The sequence below is a fragment of the Ctenopharyngodon idella genome, chromosome 17, assembly GCF_019924925.1.
Source record: "Ctenopharyngodon idella isolate HZGC_01 chromosome 17, HZGC01, whole genome shotgun sequence".
NCBI classification, from domain to species: domain Eukaryota; kingdom Metazoa; phylum Chordata; class Actinopteri; order Cypriniformes; family Xenocyprididae; genus Ctenopharyngodon; species Ctenopharyngodon idella.
Genome location: NC_067236.1, coordinates 35,018,905 through 35,038,758, shown reverse-complemented (window position 1 = coordinate 35,038,758; position 19,854 = coordinate 35,018,905). Strand labels below are relative to the sequence as shown.

The 19,854-nt window shown below is 38.2% G+C and overlaps 1 protein-coding gene and 1 pseudogene across 11 annotated transcripts in view; one reads left to right on the top strand and one right to left on the bottom strand.

The window, feature by feature from the left end:
• Nucleotides 1-19,854, top strand: part of LOC127499176 (protein NLRC5-like) — a 784,214-nt gene that overhangs the window by 546,621 nt on the left and 217,739 nt on the right. The gene's annotated exons all lie outside the window — the stretch shown is intronic.
• The window catches only part of LOC127499183 (tetratricopeptide repeat protein 8-like), a 370,710-nt pseudogene that overhangs the window by 281,462 nt on the left and 69,394 nt on the right, over nt 1-19,854 (bottom strand).

The following is a 19,854-nucleotide window of genomic DNA, read 5'->3' as shown; positions in this document are numbered from 1 at the left end:
TTATTCACATATTCAACGTTCAATAGCTTCCGCTAGAACCAGTCAGGTTTGTTCTCACACGTCAAGCACATATGCAACGTTTATATGTGAATAAAAGCATAAATTCAAACTGTTCATCATATAAAGCGAATAAGTCTCTTCAGAAAATTTGGACTAAACCGCATATGAATTTGTTTTATGATTTCTTTTTGAACTTTTTGAAGAGTCAAAGTTGTAGTTGCGTAGCTGTCAATGGAAAATTTGGTCTAAACCGCTTGAACGGCTGGTTAAAGGAGACCTATAATGCCCCTTTCACAAGATGTAATATAAGTCTCTGGTGTCCCCAGAATGTGTCTGTGAAGTTTCAGCTCAAAATACCCCACAGATCATTTATTATAGCTTGTCAAATTTGCCACTATTTGGGTGTGAGCAAAAACACCTTTAAATGCAAATGAGCTGCTGCTCCCCGCCCGCTTTCCAGAAGAGGGCGGAGCTTTAACAGCTCACGCTTCGGTTGCTCAACAACAACAAAGCTGGAGAATCTCACGCAGCCAAAATGAGGATTGTCAGTAACGGTGTTCAGCCTTACATTGTTCAAACCGCAGTCGACACTGATGGAGAGAGGAAGAAGTTACAACTTTTAGAACAATGGTTCCCAAACCTGTCCTGGAGGACCCCAAGCACTGCACATTTTGGATGTCTCTCTCATCTAACACACCTGATTCAACTCATCAGCTTATAAGTAGAGACTGCAAGACCTGAAGTAGGTGTGTCAGATAAGGGTGTCATACAAAATGTGCAGTGCTGGGGGTCCTTCAGGACAGGTTTGGGAACCACTGTTTTAGAATGCAACTGGACGTTTCTGAATGGTTAATGGATAAATTTATGTAGTTGCTGTGGAGTTGATTCAACTCATCGACTAGCATGTGCCGTCATGTTAATCTTTTGTGCAAATTCAGTGTTGAATTTACCCTCGTTTGTGAAGCAGTCCGGCGTAAAATGACGGCATGTCAACAACACTCTACTACAACAACTCTTCCTCTTCTCTAAAGCAGCCCAACATGGCCTCACCCCCTTTGTTGTGTGTTCTCGGTTTATGTAAATTTTAGGGTTAGTGATGTCACCAACCCAGGAAGAAGCTTGTTGTAGTCCTTACCAGCCGTTTGTTGTAGTCCTTAAACAGAGAATTCTTTAAAAGAAAATATCTCCCTTTGCATTAAACTTTAGCCCTATTCGGAAGGGACTAGTTTTCTAAACGACGTTTGAGTTACAATTCTTATCACTCGACGTCTGTCATTTCATGTTCAGACTCGGACGGGACTAACATCTCCGTGTTTATCACAGAGATGGGAGTGTGTGTGTTCTAGATGTGGGCTTTACAGAAGCTCACGTGCTGTATTTACATGCATAATTTATGACGTATATATCTTTTAATCCATTATTTATTGATCTAATTTTAATTATTATTAAAACCCTATTTAAGTAAACTTCACGAGTTTATGTGAGCAGCGAAATCTAGCATCTTTTAAAACAATCCTCATCTATACTGGCATTTCAGAAACAATCTCCATCCACACTGGGGTACCTTGAGCAAGGCACCCCCAATCGCTCCCCGGGCGCCACAGCATTAAGGCTGCCCACCGCTCCGGGTGTGTATCACGGTTTGCAGTGTGTGTGTGTGTTCACTACTCACTGATTGTAGAAGGTGTGTGCACTAACTTGGATGGGTTAAATGCAGAGGACAAATTCCGAGTATGGGTTACCATACTTGGCCTTCACATGTCACTTTCACTTTCACTTTTTCACTTATAAGAACTAGTTATTCAGATATCTGTCTTTCTTTCATTTTTTATTGATTTATTTCTTTTTTGGAGTGATGGAGGGAGTTTTGACGTCATTAGTGACATTTGCAATGATGAGATGATCAGTGTGGATACACAGATACGCCTCACACCATCAGATTCATCTAGAGCCAAAACACTCACGTAATTAACAAACAATGTTGCTCTGCAAGTAATTTGCAGTTTTATGCTTTAATAGCGAGAGGGCCGAAGGTTACACAGTGTAGCTTTACAACAGCTGGTGTCAGAGGTCAGAGGTCAGAAGTAGGCACCTGACAGCTGGAGTGGGCGCTCCGCCCTGGCTCGTTCCCAGAAGTCTCAGTGATGTTCCTGGACCTGACAAAACCAAAACAAGATGTAACGGCATCTTGTAAACACACATATTAGGTGCGTCCCAATTCACGTACTTGTGCACTATTCTATGATGTTTTTAAGTAGTGTGAGTAGTAAGTTCACACAGAAAACAGCAAAAAGAAAAAGTGACTTTAAATACCCGGATGATGCACTAAATTAACTAATTAAATTAATTAATTAAAAAAGAATGCATGAAGCTAGATTTTTTTTAACACAGAGGATCTTTCTTTTGCATTTCTTTTTATTGCATGTTCAGATATACAACAAAATATTCTGTGGGCCATGAAAGTTTTGTGAAAATGATCAAAAATGCTGGCTGGTAACTTTCTTAAAGATCTCTGGTGGGGAAAGAGTTAAAGTGCAGTTCCTGTAAAGCTAGGGCCTAAAGATGTTGAAAAACTGAGCTGCACTATATACAAATAAACTCGTCTTGATGTGTCTATGTGAATTATTTTTCTGGGACAGTTATATACTCACGTGCCACCTGAGCGATGGAGCTCTCATCCAACATCATCTCAGCGATGCCTTCCTGATCCACCTCCACCTCATCGATGTACACCATCTCCGTCAGAGCCCGGGTCTTCAAGCTCCACGCCGCCTGAAACCATCAGAACGAGAACATCATCTTCAGCTCTTCAGAAGAGGCTTGATCACGTGTGCAGTCAGACCATCACGTGTGTCACAACTAAACACACTCTCTGAGAGCAGGAGGATGCTACTGTGTTCACTGAAGGAAAGGTACAGGGAATACTGAACAAATAATAGGGAATACTGGGAGTATAATACTGGAACTTCAGGGATCATAACACAGCCGACAAGCTTAATGAAAGGGTTAACGTTACAAACAATTACCTCAGAAACTTGACCAGTACCAGGCTCCTTAGGCAACAGTAATGGAAGAGTGTGAACACTTTATTTGTATTTCAAATACTGACGTGTAGCAGCACATGACCAATAAAACCTGGCTGTTACATTCTAGTTTAATAAACACAGATCGCAGATCTGACAGTAGATATAATGAGTTTATGAGCACTAATCCACTGAGCTCCTCAGCTAACCTGCTAACAGCGCACTGACCTGGTCATACGGGCTTTCTGATAAGAGCTTTGAGCAAATATCGGAGCATCTCTGGAACTTCCGTCTCCTGCAGCAGATCCAGAAACAGCGGGTCCATCGCGACTGTCACCTCCATGTGCACTCAATAATACACCAACAAATGCTACTAAGAAACGTTACAGACGGCTTTTTTTTTTTTTTGCAAACAAGTCAGAGATGACATTAATGAAATACAACTTTGCGTACATTACACATAATGTATCAACAATATAATGTCATCTGAACCTATGAAAAGAGAAAAAAGTTGACTGTTAAGATAGCTTTTTTTAGAACATAAAGAAAAGCAGTCACAAATAAAGAAAAGAGGATAAAAACAAAAAACAAACAAACACCAAAACAAGTATTAATCGTGGTACTAACACCACAGTTGACTGTAGAAATAGTCCGTGAAACATCGAAAGAGGGAAGCTTAATAACTGACCTGCTGTTGTAAACTGAGTTTTGGAGAACCACATAAAAAAACAATTTTAACAGTAGTTTCCTATCAATCTCTGAAGCTAATGTTCAAACTTCAAAATAATTTTTTCTGCAGTCCACTCAGAAATGACACGCAGTCTAAACGCATCCCACCAGCTGAGAACCATTCATTCACACTGCTTCAAAATCACTGTCATCTGAACTCTCATAATCAACTTCTTCACGGTCCTCCAGTATCTCCTCGGCCCATCCTTCAGCAGAGAAGCAGCATTTGGTCCTAAAGCCTGGCTGTAACTTGAGCACACGGCTTGGACCTCCTCCTCCACATCTGCAAGCCTTTTCTGAAGAAGACACAGTAGCCCGCGATGACCCTCTTCACTTAAACTGCCTAGAAGGAAAAATTAAAGCGAGGCATGACAATACTTCCATTGAGCTGTTATTGAGCTGACTTTACTGAAGAACTACAGACCATTTAGATCCAGCCACAAGGAATCCATAATGAGGATCTCAAAGTTAGTGGGGTATTATTGTCATATTTGCTATTCGATATGTCTGATCATCTAGATGATCCATGATTTTTTATCACCAAAGGACAAAGGAAAGTGATTTAAAAATCCTGAAACTGACGTGCTTTATGGAGATTTTTGTACCCCTGATTATAGAAACCAATACCAAGTCTCTAGGCCCAGACATTTTGCTGTTTTCCACCTCTTTTCTCTCTTTGTTGTCAAATCCCAACCCAGAATGAAGCTCCAACCACTCCTCCCACAACAGTATCAAACCTGCGCTCTTCCCCTCCCACTTCACCCCATCGCCACAGACAGCAAATTAAAAGAAAAAATGAATAAACTTATTAAAATTACAGCATTCATAACCAGGATATGTAGTGGTGGTTGGTACGATTCCATAGTTTCCCCAAAAGCATCACAGCAAGTAGGTAATAAAAGTTATCTTCTTCCCACTGTTTCTGCTAGAAGACATTTCTGATTTCATTGTCTGGATGTTCCCAGCCTTCTGAGAGAGGTGCAGTGCTGTCTCATCTCCCTCATCACAATGATCTTCCTCTTGAAGCCACACTTTTGACATGTACGCATCAAAAATCTTCTTGGTGAGGATGTTGCTGGATTCTGAAGTCACACAAATAACATCCCTTAGATACAAATTTGACCTGTACATTATAAACAGCAGGAAAAACACAAGCAAGTGTACATCCCATAACCTGGAGCAGAGTGCAAAAATTTTGATTCAAAAAGTCATCTTATGAAGGTGTAAGAGGTTAGGAAGACACACACACACTAAAGATTGTCTCCCTCGTTTCTTTATTTTAAGAACTTCTACTCAGCTGCTTAGGAAATACTGCAGCCGAACTCACAAGAGACCGAAGCTTGAGGAAGACCTAGTGCTGGAAATGACGTCACCTGACAAAGAATAAGGGAGTAAATCCTCAGTGTATCAGTCAGAAATTAAAATAAACATTGTAATTGTGTCGTTCGATTATTTAGAAGTACAGACCCAAACAGCAACAGATATGAGACAAATGTAATATTTTCTCTCAAAAGCACCACCGCTGCACAAAAACTATAGAATAAACACTGTAAAATTAATCATATAAAATGTGTGGAATTATTTACTGTGGAATATTTACAGAAAGGTGGAAATTTAAATTGTCCCATATGACAATGTATCTCATCTGCTCTGCATCCATTTGGTCTTCTGCTGTGACGATTTTATGTTGTCTGTCTAAAATGTGAATATGTGGGCTGTGTTGTAAGGGTCTAAGTTGGCATGCTGGTGGAGGACCCCATTCTGAGTGACTGCAACATATATTGTGATGTTACCACCACGTTGTCCCGGGACATTCAAAATAGCTCTGTGGCCAATGATGTTTCTCCCTCTCCCTCTTACTGCAACATTGAAGACACATAAACTCACCTTTTGCCTTTTTATCGTAGGCTACTTACACCTGATTGTTGAGTTTACAGTTACGCAACTAAGTGTCTGAACACCTGACAGCCATGTTTGATCAATTGGTTTATAGGGGCGGTATTTTGGAAAGCAGTGTCTTGAAATGACAAAGAAGTGACATTATGTTAGATTTCTGTGTCTAATGTAGAGAAGTGTGTTTAGTGTTTTGCAAAAAGTGTGTGGCTGAGAATGTGCTTATAGTGCAGATCTGGGCTGAGGTTTTGCTCCTTGAGTATAAGTTTTCAGTAACTGTGTGTTATTTTTAATTTTTTTAATTTTATCTGCTGGATAATGCAAGATGAAGGCGGTTCACCCAATATCATGGACAGTTAGCATGTCATTCCTGGCTTTTAACAACAAATTATGTGATGGAGGAAAGTCCCATTAATGCTCATGGTATTTCAGTTCATCCACGCATTGACAATGGAGTTTTAATTTAAGAGAGATGTTATACAGTGTTATTAATGTACTGTCATATTACACTATTTACAGCTTTCTCTTATGCAATCTCAGACAAAATATAAGACAGAAAGAATAAAAATAATAAAAAGAAGAAAGAACAAAAGACAGGTTTCCTAAAATAATATAAATAAGCAACAATTACCAGATTTTGTCATGTTCTTGGTTGTGAGGGCACAACGAGACAGGTAACTGTTTATCATCTCGACCTCCTCCCCTGCAGTTGTGCAGCACCTTCCTGATTTTTGCCACTCCAGATTATCTAACAAATCAGTGTGGCACTTATATTATAATCATATACAGTGTATTATTTAAGTAATAAAGATACAATTTCAAATGATGAAGAATATGCAGCACCTCACACTTGGTTGAATGAGCCTTGGCATGACAGAAAGGAACGATCTCATCTGCAGTAAAGGTCTGAGTTCAACATGGAGACTGACAGCTTCTCAAGGTAGGGCCGATACTTGCAAGCAATATCTGTGCAGTAGAGCTGTCCGTTTGTGGCTGCTTGGAGCTCCTTCTGCAGGAACAGTGGATAGGCAAATATTTCCCCCTGTTCATGTTAAGAGCCTTGAGTAGCTCTCTGTGTCTGCAAACAACCACCTCAAGGCCCTCTTCATCCAGTTTGCCTGCTCTTCTGGCAGTTTCACGTGCAGCAGACCACTGACTGGCTCCACAGATCCCTCTGCATGACAAAATAATTCTGGCTAAAACTGAAATTTGAAATTTTTCCACAACTAGTCAGGTTACATCTGTCACAGACACGCCAAGCTCCACCGCTCACCAATCACAATCACTGACTCTCCAGAGTACTGATCACCCGCACCTGCACCTCATTATCACCGCAATCACCACCAGCATAAAGAGCACTCACACACACAGCCACATTGTCTGGTCTCGTTTGCATTACGTCTTACCTGAATGCTTACCTCAAGGACTCCTACCGAACTACTTGCCTGTCTCCAGCGTCTCCTGTTCTCCTCGTGTGAATCCCATCTGTGTGTGAGTGTTCCTGGTCTCCAGTGTCACGTTTCTCCAGCGTCTTCCGAATCAACCCGTGTCTACAATCAACAAGGACAGTATCACTTCTCTGCACTCTCTACTTCATCCATTTCATCACTTATTATTCACCTGCACTACTGTTTGTCTCGTGCTGGTATCAATAAACCTCTCTACCTGTTATATTTGCCTCGGTCCCTTCTGTATTGTAACACATCACACCAACTGACATCTTTGTAATGATTGGAGACAATAAAGGTTTACTTTCAAACTACTACTTAAGGTTTAGTCAGGGCTCAGGCACATCTTCCGCTTTATCTACTGCAGCTACACAAATGAGTCGAAAGGCAGGGTGACAAACTGCATTCACAGTCACTATCTATTACAGAGATCTGCTATTACATAATGAATGACCGAGCTACTAACTATCCACTTTGGGCTCCACCACACACACCCATATCCAAATCCAATTTCAACACAAGATGGCTTGAAAGAGTGCACCATATTGCTTAAAGTGCTTGTAACAAACTAAGATACTAGTCTGTATTATATAAGCTTACACCAACTGGTCTTGAGGGGAACATTAACTATTTAATAAAGAAACAATCCTACATTTCAAATTGTGGATTTAAATCAAAGGTGCAACACTGTATATTTTACTAACACTTTTCATTTTACTCCTGATCTCATCAACAAAATGGTGAACATCAGTGTCCTTGGCAATGAAGGTGCCATCAAAATATGGTTCCTCTGACCTTGATAGAATAAGAAAAAAAGATGTACAGTGTCAGACATTATTTGTTCTGTTAATTTCAAATTAAATAAAACAACTACAATTGTAAAACAACTAGCCCTTTTGACTGACGAAATCGGTAAAAATGTTTTCGGTACAAGCATGTTGGGTGTACATGCCGGGCAGGTGAAGTGCTCTACACTGGCCATTTTCTCACACTGGAACTGGCAGAATGTGTATTCCATATAGCTTCTTTGGAATACGTCTCCATGTATTTTCCCAGCCTGTACATTCGAGTAGTAAAGGAGTAAAATGAAATAGCTACACTAATATTCTCCCAACTCTACTTATGGCAACCTTGATCCACACTGATCTTACCCTTCCAAAGTGACAAGTCCTCCTGTCCAACATCCGCAAAAAACCTTGTCTCGATAAACTGGGTGCAACAGTTTTCATTTCTTCAAATGTACTGAAGACATCCACTGAAAACAGAGTGTCAGCATTCACAGATGCTGGCCAATCTTATTAGGTCGCTCATGTCAGGTGTCCAATGTGCCAGACATAATCTGCACAGCAAATTTGGCAAGTGCAAATCATACCGACCTAAAATCAAACAGTAGAACAATACTTGTTTGTAACACAAAAAGGGACAAAATAAATTAAAATATAAAACCATAGTTCATGCCATTTATGCAAACTAAAATTATTGCTCGGCCAACTGATTCTGTGATGTTTGCAGGGTCACAAGTGCATTAATGGACAGATCTCACTGAAAAGAGAAGCTCAATAATTAGTGAGAAAGCATTAAAATATGTCCGGTTAAGATGGTAATTTAAATAAAAGTCAAATAAATAAATAAACCATAACTTTAACCACTTTACCAAAATAATCTCTACCTTGATTGAACAGTGAATATCTGCCATGTTTTTTTACACAGCTCACCGTTGGCTCAATGGGCTTGTAAATTCCCTCAATGCAGGACTCCCTGTTATGGAGGGAGAGTTTCTCATGTTTATGTCTGTCTCAGTCCATACACAGACACTCTTGTGGCATGCAGCGAATGATGGCAGGAGATGTGCAGTGGCTGCAGTTCCTTTCTGGAACCACATTGCAGGACAGCAAGCAGTCGATGTGATCAGATCTTGCTTTCCACCACTCATCTTGGGCTGCAGATTGACACAAGCACCATGATGTGGATGTTGAAGGACACTTTGTGCCTTGAACATCTGATGAGGTCAGAATGTCCTGCAATTTCTGCATCTCACAGTCTGAAAGACAGAAATAAGAAAATAATCATTCCTTTCACGCTTATTGTTGCTAACTTGCTTAATTACAGTAAGGTGTCATCTTACCAAATGAATGTTGAGAGCAGTTTGATTGGGTAACTGCTGTGGGAACCTCCTCAGCCGACTCAAAAGGAGTCGTGTCCATTTCAACGATACTATATTGGAAAGGAAGATAAAAGCATGATCAGACAAAAAATAAAGACTGAGGACGGGTGTAGGGAGGCTATAGGAAAAACAAAAAGGCCGGCTAAGTGTTATGGACAGTGAGAGACAGTAAGGTGAAAGAAAAATAAAGGATAGAATAACAATACTTACTTGAAGACACCGGGGCTTCTGGAAGAGAGAGAAAGAGAGAGAGAGAGAGAGAGAGAGAGAGAGACAGTAAGAGTATATAGAAGTCACTCTTAAAAGAGCCGTTGGTTCAGTAGGTGGAGGTAAGGGGTAAAGGGTGTAGGTAAGGACAGGAGCTGTTGGACAAAGGACCAAAAAAACAGTTAATTCTCTTGCAGCAAGACTTCCTGGATTTGTCGTTCACCACAGAACAGAAAGTACACTGGACACAGAGAAAGGATCTAATGTTACTGTGCATTAGGGGTGGGCGATACTGCAAACTTTGGTATTGATCCCATTCCAAGTAAATACAGGACCAATATCACTGACACCGATACTTTTTCCTTTTAAAAGCATGCACTTGAACTTACATGTACTTTCCTTTAGGAGAAAGCAGTGTGTCCTGATATATGAGGTGAATGCATCATTCATATGCTAAATCTGAATAAAAATAAAGATTCTGAAAGCATTGAAGGAGATCCCATAATATTTAATAGATTTACAGTAGTAACAATAAATGATATTTTATTATGATATGATTAATATAATATTTTTTAAATATGATTGTTTCATTATCAATATGGGTATTATCTCTTGGATGGATACCTAATTTGATATATGTTATTTTCCATCTGAATCTAACCATGTCATGTCAAGAAATGGAAAAGTCAGTCAGCTGTTCATTATCATGTTAATTATTGTGCCTTTTGCCCCAACAGCAGGGGCGCTTTTTACCCCAAATACCATACGCCTAGAGAAGGCAAATCGTGACACTGACACGCTTCCTCTAGTGGACCAGCGTGTGTTTGACACGCTTTGGCGTGATCGGGTTGATCTCAAAAAAGTGATGAATTTATCATGTGAGGCTCCTGTTTCCTCAAATGAAATTAGAGATGCAAAAAATGAACAATGACTCCTACTATGAAACAAGGGCTGATATCTCTCATTCCAGACAAAAGATGCAACTATAATTGATAATTGGCGTCCTATTACTCTTCTTTTGATTATAAATTAATTGCTTCCATATTCGTCAAGAGATTAAAGCAACATTTACATCATATCATTAATGAAACACAGATGGATTTATGAAAGGTCGTCATATTAGTTGTGGATCTTATTGATTATAGAGATGAAATCAAGTCTGATTCAATTATCTTATTCCTCGATGTTTATAAGGCCTTCGACACTGTAAAGCACCAGGTCCTCATGAACTCTTTAGAGGCTTTTGGATTTCCCTCAAGATTCATAAATATTGTTCAAATGTTGTAAAGAAGTAGATAGTTGTATAATTTTAAATTCACGTTCATCACCAAGGTTTCCTATTCTTCGTGGAATACGTCAGGGTTGCCCTTTGAGCCCCTTTTTATTTTTATTGGTTGTAGAAACATTATCCATAGATATTTTGCACAATAATAACTTTGCTGGCCTGAATATCTTTAACAGAGAGATTCGAATCTCACAATTATCAGATGATACTTTATTCTTGAAGGATAAAGAGCAAGTTTCTCCAGTCTAACTACAATTAATGCCTTCTCTAACGCTTCTGGGCTCAAACTTCATTTATCTGAGTGTGAAATTATTTATTTGACACTGTAGAAACTGAAATTGAAAATATAGCGATTAAAAATGAAGTGAAATATTTGGGGATTCATATAACGAAAAATGTAATTAGTAGACAGTTTCTGAATTTTTCTCAACGGTTATTGAAAACAAAATATATTTTTAATAATTGTCTCCAAAGAGATTTATCAATTTTAGGCAGTTTTCTTATCCAGAACAGAAGGATTATCCAGATTTGTGAACCCTTCCCTGTCTTTAGCTGTAGATAATCACACCTCCAAAAATATAGAGAAGATTTTTCTTGATTTTATTTGGAGTAATAAATCTCACAAACTGAAGAAATATATTTTAGCAAACAAAAGGAGTGATGGGGGTCTTGAAGTCCTGAATTATTGACTGTGACAGGTGGCCTCTCTTTTTTGATGAAATGTAATTACTCCACTGGTAAATTACCTGTTAAACTGGCCAGATTTCATCAACAAGCTTTGTTAGCCTGGAAACTGGTTTACAACCACAACTTTCCCCCACAAAACCATCTCATGGAACAATTCAGATATTAAAATTAGAAACAGATCATGCATTAATGCGGCCCAGGATCTGTGTTGATATAAACTGCATCTGTCCTGTTTACACACATTCCCTTATGCATTCATAATACTGTGTGCATTATTAAATGATTTGCCTTGCAGAATTAGTTTAACAACTTTCTAATATCTCAAATTCTATGAAGTGCACCATTTGGGTCAGGGCCTGACATTTCTCGATCATCTGGGCCCTCCCCCAAACATCAGGATTTATTCATTATTTAATGTCTTAATAATTTCTGTCCTTTCCTCTTGATGAGTTTTCACCATTTCAGTAAAAGTGGTCCAAAGTGCAATTAAGTTATTATAGCAGGAAAAATAAATTAAAACTGTTAAAAAATGTACAGTGTTTTTACAGTATGGTTTTAATTAATCTGATTCTTTCAGGTTTATGTCACACTGCAATGTTCCACATTTGAAGCTCATTTGAATAGTCCGGTTGTCCATAAGGAATTTCTTACAATGGTAAAAGCTTTACCTAATGGTCTTGTTCATTTAATGAGATGTCACTTATCATTTAAAGAGATTGTAAAGAGTGAACAGATATTTTTGGTTGAAGACAAGAGTATTTGTGACCCAAAATGTACTAACAAAATTATAAGAAATGTGTTTCAGTTTAGAAAAAGAATCAGTCCGAGGGGAAAATATTTCTGGAATTCTTTAATAGATAAGATTAATTGGAAAAAAGCATGGCTCTTACCTTATAAAGTTAACAAACTACATTTGAGTTGTAATTTTTTGTAATTTTAGTATTGAGTCAATTGATCATCTTTTCTTCAAATGCCTCTTTGTCAAAGAATTTTGGTCTTATTTGTCAAATTTTTTGGCTTCGAAATCCAATTTGGTCATTGATTTAACTATGTGTGATATATTCTGTTATTTTTCACATTGTGAACAAAATATAAAATATATAGGAAATTTAGTTATTTTATTGGCAAAATATTACATTCATAAATGTAAATTTTTCTCAACACTGCCCAAATTAAACCACTTTCTCTGTGACCTTAACTATTTAATTATGACACTAAAAAAGATTGACAACAAAAAGTGTCAAATTTATGAATCTGTAAAATAATCTGATGAATGTTATGTAAATTGCTTTATTAACTATGTATTTTTGTTCTTTTTCTTTAATGATTGCCTTCCCCTAATTTATGCCTTTGTCGTCCTTCATTATTTATATTTTGATGTCATCCATTGTTACATTGAAATGTTGAAGTTGTTCTTGTTCTTACCCAGCAAGCAACAGCCGTCATTTCACCGTCTCGGTTAACTATAGGCCCGATATAGTCCGGCTATGAGTAACCCACTTTTAGCCACAATAATCTTTAATTTGGTTACATGTCGTTTTTGCCAAAATAACTTGCGAGATGTATGATATTCCATCATGTAAGCAAAGTCAACAGTGATTACAAGGTGTTTGGTTTCATATCTTTGACATGTTCTGTGTGTAGGCTGTGCGTAGCCACGATTTAGCTCGTAGTCAGACCGGCTATTTGTAGCCCACCTATAGTCAATCCTGATTTATTGTATTTTTTGGACAGGAAGTGCATGAGATGGTTGATATCCCATCATGTTTGCAATGTCAATGATATCTACAAGATGTAAAGTGTCATTTCATGACATGGTCTATCTGTAGTCATGATTTAGCTCTGAATTGGATAGGCTGCAATGAATAGACCAGCAATGAATGTAGCCAAAATAGTGTTAAAGGGATAGTTCACCCAAAAATGAAAATGTGATGTTTATCTGCTTACCCCCAGGGCATCCACGATGTAGGTGACTTTGTTTCTTCAGTAGAACACAAATGATGATTTTTAACTCCAACCATTGCCGTCTGTCAGTCATATAATGCATGGCAATGGGAACACAATCTAATAGAGTCAAAAAAAAACATGCACAGACAAATCCAAATTAAACCCTGCGGCTCGTGACGACATATTGATGTCCTGAGAAACGAAACGATCGGTTTGTGCGAGAAAACGAACAGTATTTATATCATTTTTTACCTCTAATACACCACAATGTCCAACTGCCCTGCACATCCGGTGTGTGAGGTCTGAACGCGCTCTGACAACGGAAGTGATCTCACACTCATTGAAGTATACGCGCGAGAGATCACTTCCGGCATCAGGGCGTGTTTTCACTTGAAAGTTAGTAGAGATCACTGTTGCCAGATCTCGCGATAAACACTTCCGCCATTTTACAATCGGAGAGCAAGCAACAGCAAATGTTAAAGCAAATTCTTTCCTGCTTTTGGTCCTTTAAGTATCTGTGTTTTTCATTTTGACATGTGTTCATTATTTATGTACATTATTTGTTATCATGTGTAGGAACCGTGACATTTTAGCGGGTAACAGTGCAGACTCAGAGTAAGCCATGTTGTGTTAGATTAACATGCTACATGCACATGTACTGTAGTGTTTCCTTGTGCCCTAAAACTCTCTAATTATCTAAATACAAGGGGGTAAACATGAAACCTGTGCAACCTATTATTATTTGTTATGAAAGCCTCATATATCTTTTAATCTTTTGATCATTATGATATGAAAATATGAGATTTTGATTTGGCAAGGCAAGTTTATTTTGTATAGCACATTTCAACAACAAGGCAATTCAAAGTGCTTTACAGAAAACATGAAATTTATGGAACCGACAATTAATCAGGTTGTTTTATGAACCAAAAAACAGTGTTAACCTTTTTTATTTAACTTTTTTTGTCAATGTTTTATATTTTTATTATGTTGTAAAATGTTCCATATTTTTTAAAATTGTTTAATTGTATTGTAAACGTCTTTTTAGACACAAAATTGCTTGCTGCAATAAAATAAATAAATAAATAAAATCTCGTTTGAATAGTAGCATGCGCAGTGGTGCTCTCGTGAACGCGCTGGAAATTAATATTTTGTAAATAAAGTCGTAAATTGTTTTTTGCTCAAACAAAGCCCTCGCGTCGCTTCATGAAACTGTGGTTAAACCACTGGAGTCACATGGAGTACTTTAATGAGGTCTTTATAATCTTTACTGTCAATGGAGGGAGAAATCTTACAGACTTTATTAAAATGATCTTCATTTGTGTTCCGAAGATGAACGAAAGTCTTACGGGCGACATGAGGGCGAGTAAAAAGTGACAGAATTATAATTTTTGTGTGAACTAACCCTTTAATGAAATTTGGCCGAATAAAAAACCAAAACATAATTGTTGTTGTTCGTTTGTTTTCTGTCAGCAGAGGGCGACGTACACACTACAGCGACAAAATGCTTCTTTATTTTTACAGTCTTGAAATATTCAAATGTATTTGCTAATACTTGAATGTTATTGTTGATGAGCTTCTGGATCTGTGTTTGGATCAGACTGTTTAATCTCTCATCGGAGTTCAGAGAAAGAGAGAGAAGTTGATCGATACTGACCCGTTCTCTCTCTCTCTCTCTCTCTCTCTCTCTCTCTCTCTCAATTATATTCAATTCAGATAGCTTTATTGGCATGACAAAAAAAAAAAAAAAAAAACATTTTGTCTTGCTAAAGCATTTAACCAACATAGAAAAATATTTAGAACAACAGAACATCTGAGTAAAGCCTATGTAGAGAAAATAATAAACTAAATAAAAATAATAGTAGTAACAAAATAATAAAAATAATTATAAAAATAATAAATAAAAAAGATTCTAATACAGAAATCATGTAACAACTGAACTTAGAATTTGAACATTATCTACATTATATACATGTGTGTAGGTCTAATGGGGGTGTGTTTATTGGCTGTTTGTTTCTTTCTGGTTGTCCCTCAGGAGATGATACAAATCTTGCAGTTATATTGGAACATTTGGCTTCTTCGCCAAGAATGTAACAGAGTTTTTGGGTTGGGCTACAGGTGTTAAATTGGGGAAATATTTTATTAATTTTGGGGTAGTAGTGGTCTCTGATTTCTTGGTATTTTGGGCATTCTGTGAGGAAGTGCAGCTCCGCCTCCGTCACTCCCAGGATGCAGTGCGAGCAGAGTCTCTCTCTCTCTCTCTCTCTCTCTCTCTCTCTCTCTCTCTCGTCACAAATAGAAAGTGAAAGTAAGTTAGAGTTCATCTGTCGCCATTTTATGCTGTTAAAATACGAACACGAGCGTCAAAGTGTTTAATAGAAACGTTTATCAAAGTTTATGCAGGAATTTCCGTGTATCTTTATGATGTTAAAGCTGGAGGATTTGAGAACCTGTAACTTGTGAAAGTTTGATCAAGGTGAGTGTTCATGTGTGGTGACTTCCTCATACTAATATGAATGTATATATGATTGTTTGGCTAAAATAAAATAAACTTTAATAAAGTGTTTCTTTCAACTTGACTTCAGTGTTTCTTGTGTGTTTCGTGATGTCTGTGATTCTGCAGAAGTTTAACAGTGTAAACATGTATAACTGAGCTTGAGTTAACGCAGTCACGTGATCCTTTTTCTCCCACACTCAACATATGTTCAGCTAAATTATGAAGGTTGTTAAATCATTTAATTTTGTGTCTATTTTGTCAGTGGAGGAGATCAAACTCATCAGATTCTCCTGCAGCTTCATCATGGGTGATTCACAAGGATCCAGAGATGGAGATTTTTCTCCAGGATGCAGGTACTTTCAACAAACACTGTAAAATATTGTGTTATATCACAGAAAAAAGATCACAGTTTTTCATTTTTTCCACCCACTGATCGCAGAAACAGATTACAGAAAAAAGTGTATCTTATTTTGTCTGTTTTTGTTTGTTTTAATATTATCATGAAATATTAAAGAAAAAGATCATAAAGTTTCCTCAAAGTGCTTTTTGATGAAAGATAAATGTGTTTATATTAATATGGTTCCTGTCATAAAGAATGAACACAGTAATCTAAAGGATTGAACTGAATCTGTTCTGTTACAGTTCAGTCCAGCAGAAGAGCTCAAACCCAGAGTCCAGCTGTGTGTCTGTGAAGAGTAACTGGTCTATGGAGCACCCAAGAAATTTTAAGAGTGGAAACACACGGCCTGATCCCAGGTATATTATTTCTATAAAATATATGCTTATAGTCGTTATTAATATACAGCAGTGTAATGAGTTCAGTAAGTTTCAGTCTATTAATGATTTCCATTGTGTTCTTGTGCAAAGCTCGATGTATTGTATTGTTAAAACATTCACACACTGTAAAATCTGTTGGTCTGTTACTCAGTTAATGACACGATTACATCAATATCAGTGTGTCTGATTCTTTACCCTCTTCATTCTGATTGAAGGTCGAATCTTTTATCCAGTCCAGTTAAAAACAAAACTGTGAACACGCCTGTGATTCGACCACAAGACTTTAATGAAAGCATGAATCCTGGTTTCAGGTAAAATGGAGGACTTTTTTGTTGTTGTTGCTTAATTTTAGGTGCTGCAATGCACATCACACATCACTCAATCACATGATTAATAATTGAAACATTTCAGAAACCTAATGATGTTCTGTGTCTCATAATACAGCAAACAAAATGATCTATTTTGTAATTTATGGCTATTTACTTCTTAAACTTGTGTAATAATCTGGTATTTTAATCTTACAGCCATGACTCTAAACCTGAGGTCTTAAACACACTGAGATCAAATCTGAGAAAGAAGTTTGAGTGTTTGTATGAGGGAATATCAAAGCAGGGAAACCCAACACTCCTGAATGAGATCTACACAGAGCTCTACATCACAGAGAGTGAAAGTGGAGAAATCAATAATGAGCATGAGGTGAGACAGATTGAGACACAGTCCAGGAGAGCAGAAACAGAGGACACAACGATCAAATGCAGTCACATCTTTAGACCTTTACCTGGACAAGACAAACCCATCAGAACTGTGCTGACAAAGGGAGTCGCTGGCATTGGAAAAACAGTCTCTGTGCAGAAGTTCATCCTGGACTGGGCTGAAGGGAAAGAGAATCAGGACGTCCAGCTCATATTTCCTCTTCCTTTCAGAGAGATCAACTTGATGAAGGACAAAACACTCAGTCTTTCAGATCTTCTTCATGCCTTTTTCCCTGAAACAAAAAAAATGGAAATATCCAGTGATAAGTATAAAGTTTTCCTTCATCTTTGATGGTCTGGATGAGTGTCGTCTGTCTCTGGATTTTCAGAGCGATGTGAGGTTGTGTGATGTGACTGAATCAGCCTCAGTGGACGTGCTGCTGACGAACCTCATTGCGGGGAATCTGCTTCCCTCTGCTCTCATCTGGATCACCTCCAGACCAGCAGCAGCTGATCTCGTCCCCTCTGAGTGTGTCCATCGAGTGACAGAGGTACGAGGCTTCAGTGACCCACAGAAGCAGGAATACTTCAGGAAGAGAATCAGTGATCAGAGTCTGTCCGACAGGATCATCTCACACCTGAAGTCATCAAGGAGCCTCTTTATTATGTGTCACATCCCAGTGTTCTGCTGGATCTCAGCCGCTGTTCTAGAGAAGATGTTGAGTGAAGCAGAGAGTGGAGAGATTCCCTAAGACTCTGACTCAAATGTACACACACTTCCTGATCCTTCAGACCAACATCAAACATGAGAAGGACTATGAGAAGAAAGTGAAAGATGAAGACATGATTGTCAAACTGGGGAAACTGGCATTTCAGCAGCTTGTGAAAGGCAACCTGATCTTCTATGAGGAAGACCTGAGAGAGTGTGGCATTGATGTGACAGAAGCATCAGTGTACTCAGGATTGTGCACTCAGATCTTCAGAGAGGAGTTGGGCTTGTATCAGGGGAAAGTCTTCTGCTTTGTTCATCTGAGCATTCAGGAACATCTAGCAGCTCTATATGTGCATCTCTCCTTTATAAACAAGAACATCAATGTGTTTGACCAGATTACCAAACCAACTAAAGCTTCACTATCTGATCTCCATCAGAGAGCTGTGGATGAGGCTTTAGACAGTAAAAATGGGCATCTGGACCTTTTCCTTAGTTTCTTTCTGGGTCTGTCAGTGGAGTCTAATCAGAGTCTCTTACAAGAACTAATGACACAGACAGGAAACAGCTCTGACAACAATGAGAAAACAGTTGACTATATCAAAGAGAAGATCAGTGAGAATCCCTCTCCAGATAAATACATCAATCTGTTTCACTGTCTGAATGAACTGGGTGATCTTTCACTAGTGAATGAAGCTCAACCTCATATGAGGTCTGGAGGATTACGTAATGTGAAACTCTCCTCATCTCAGTGGTCAGCTTTAGTTTTTGTGTTTTTGACCTCAGAGCGGACAATGCAGGAGTTTAACATGAAAGACTTAATTGGATACACAAATAATCAGTAAGTAACACTGAGTACAATCATTACAGTCTGAAACATTATGAACAAAGAGAAACAAGAATCTGATAAATCTGTAATCCTGCAGATGTCACACAGAGTTTAGTAGTTCATATTTTTATGTTCTTTTATTTCTCTCTCACACAAACACTCCCAAAAATCACTCCTCCATACCGTAATAAAGCACAGGGATACAAACTTTTCTGTTTTGAATCCAAAATAGGTCATTTGTGTTCATGCACATTGGGCATACGTGTACAAGTGTAAACAGTTGACTCTTGCACATGTAGGTAGCTGCAGTTTACAAAAATGCAGAGTTTAACTGCACAGCTAAAAATGTCAGCAAAGATTGCAGTTCAGTCTCCATGTTATTGTTTACACGGTCGTCAAGGATACGCAGAGTGAACGTGGGCAGCCACGCCATCATTTTCAAAAGTCTCCGTTTTGGTACGTTTACACTGAAACACAACCCCAGCATTTTCAAACTAAAACGAGCTCTGCAGCGTTTTCGAAAGTCTCCGTTTTCAAGGTTCAAAAACGCTGGTGTAGTGTAAACGACAGGCGTAACCGCAGCAAAACGTATGTGTTTTAAAACGAAAACGCACTAGTGTAAACGGGGCCTCAGTTTGAAGGATCCTTTGAAGGCAGCCTTCGCTTCACGTCCTTCATTCAGCTCATTTTGAAGGATGCATCAAGTGTATCCTTTGTGTCCTTCAATCACCCACAATCCTTTGCACACATTCCAATCCACGGAAAAGAACTGATGAAAACGAGTCTGCACTTATCTGAGTTCATTATGAAATGTAAGACAAAAATAATGTTTTCAGTGATGAAGGCATACATGTTATCTTTTGTTTTGGTGTAAATTAATCACTAACACTAAACCGCCAGTAATGTAAGCCACTGGGAGACACAGACGGTTGTCATTCACTGTATTGCATTAAGAAAAGATTTTTAATAC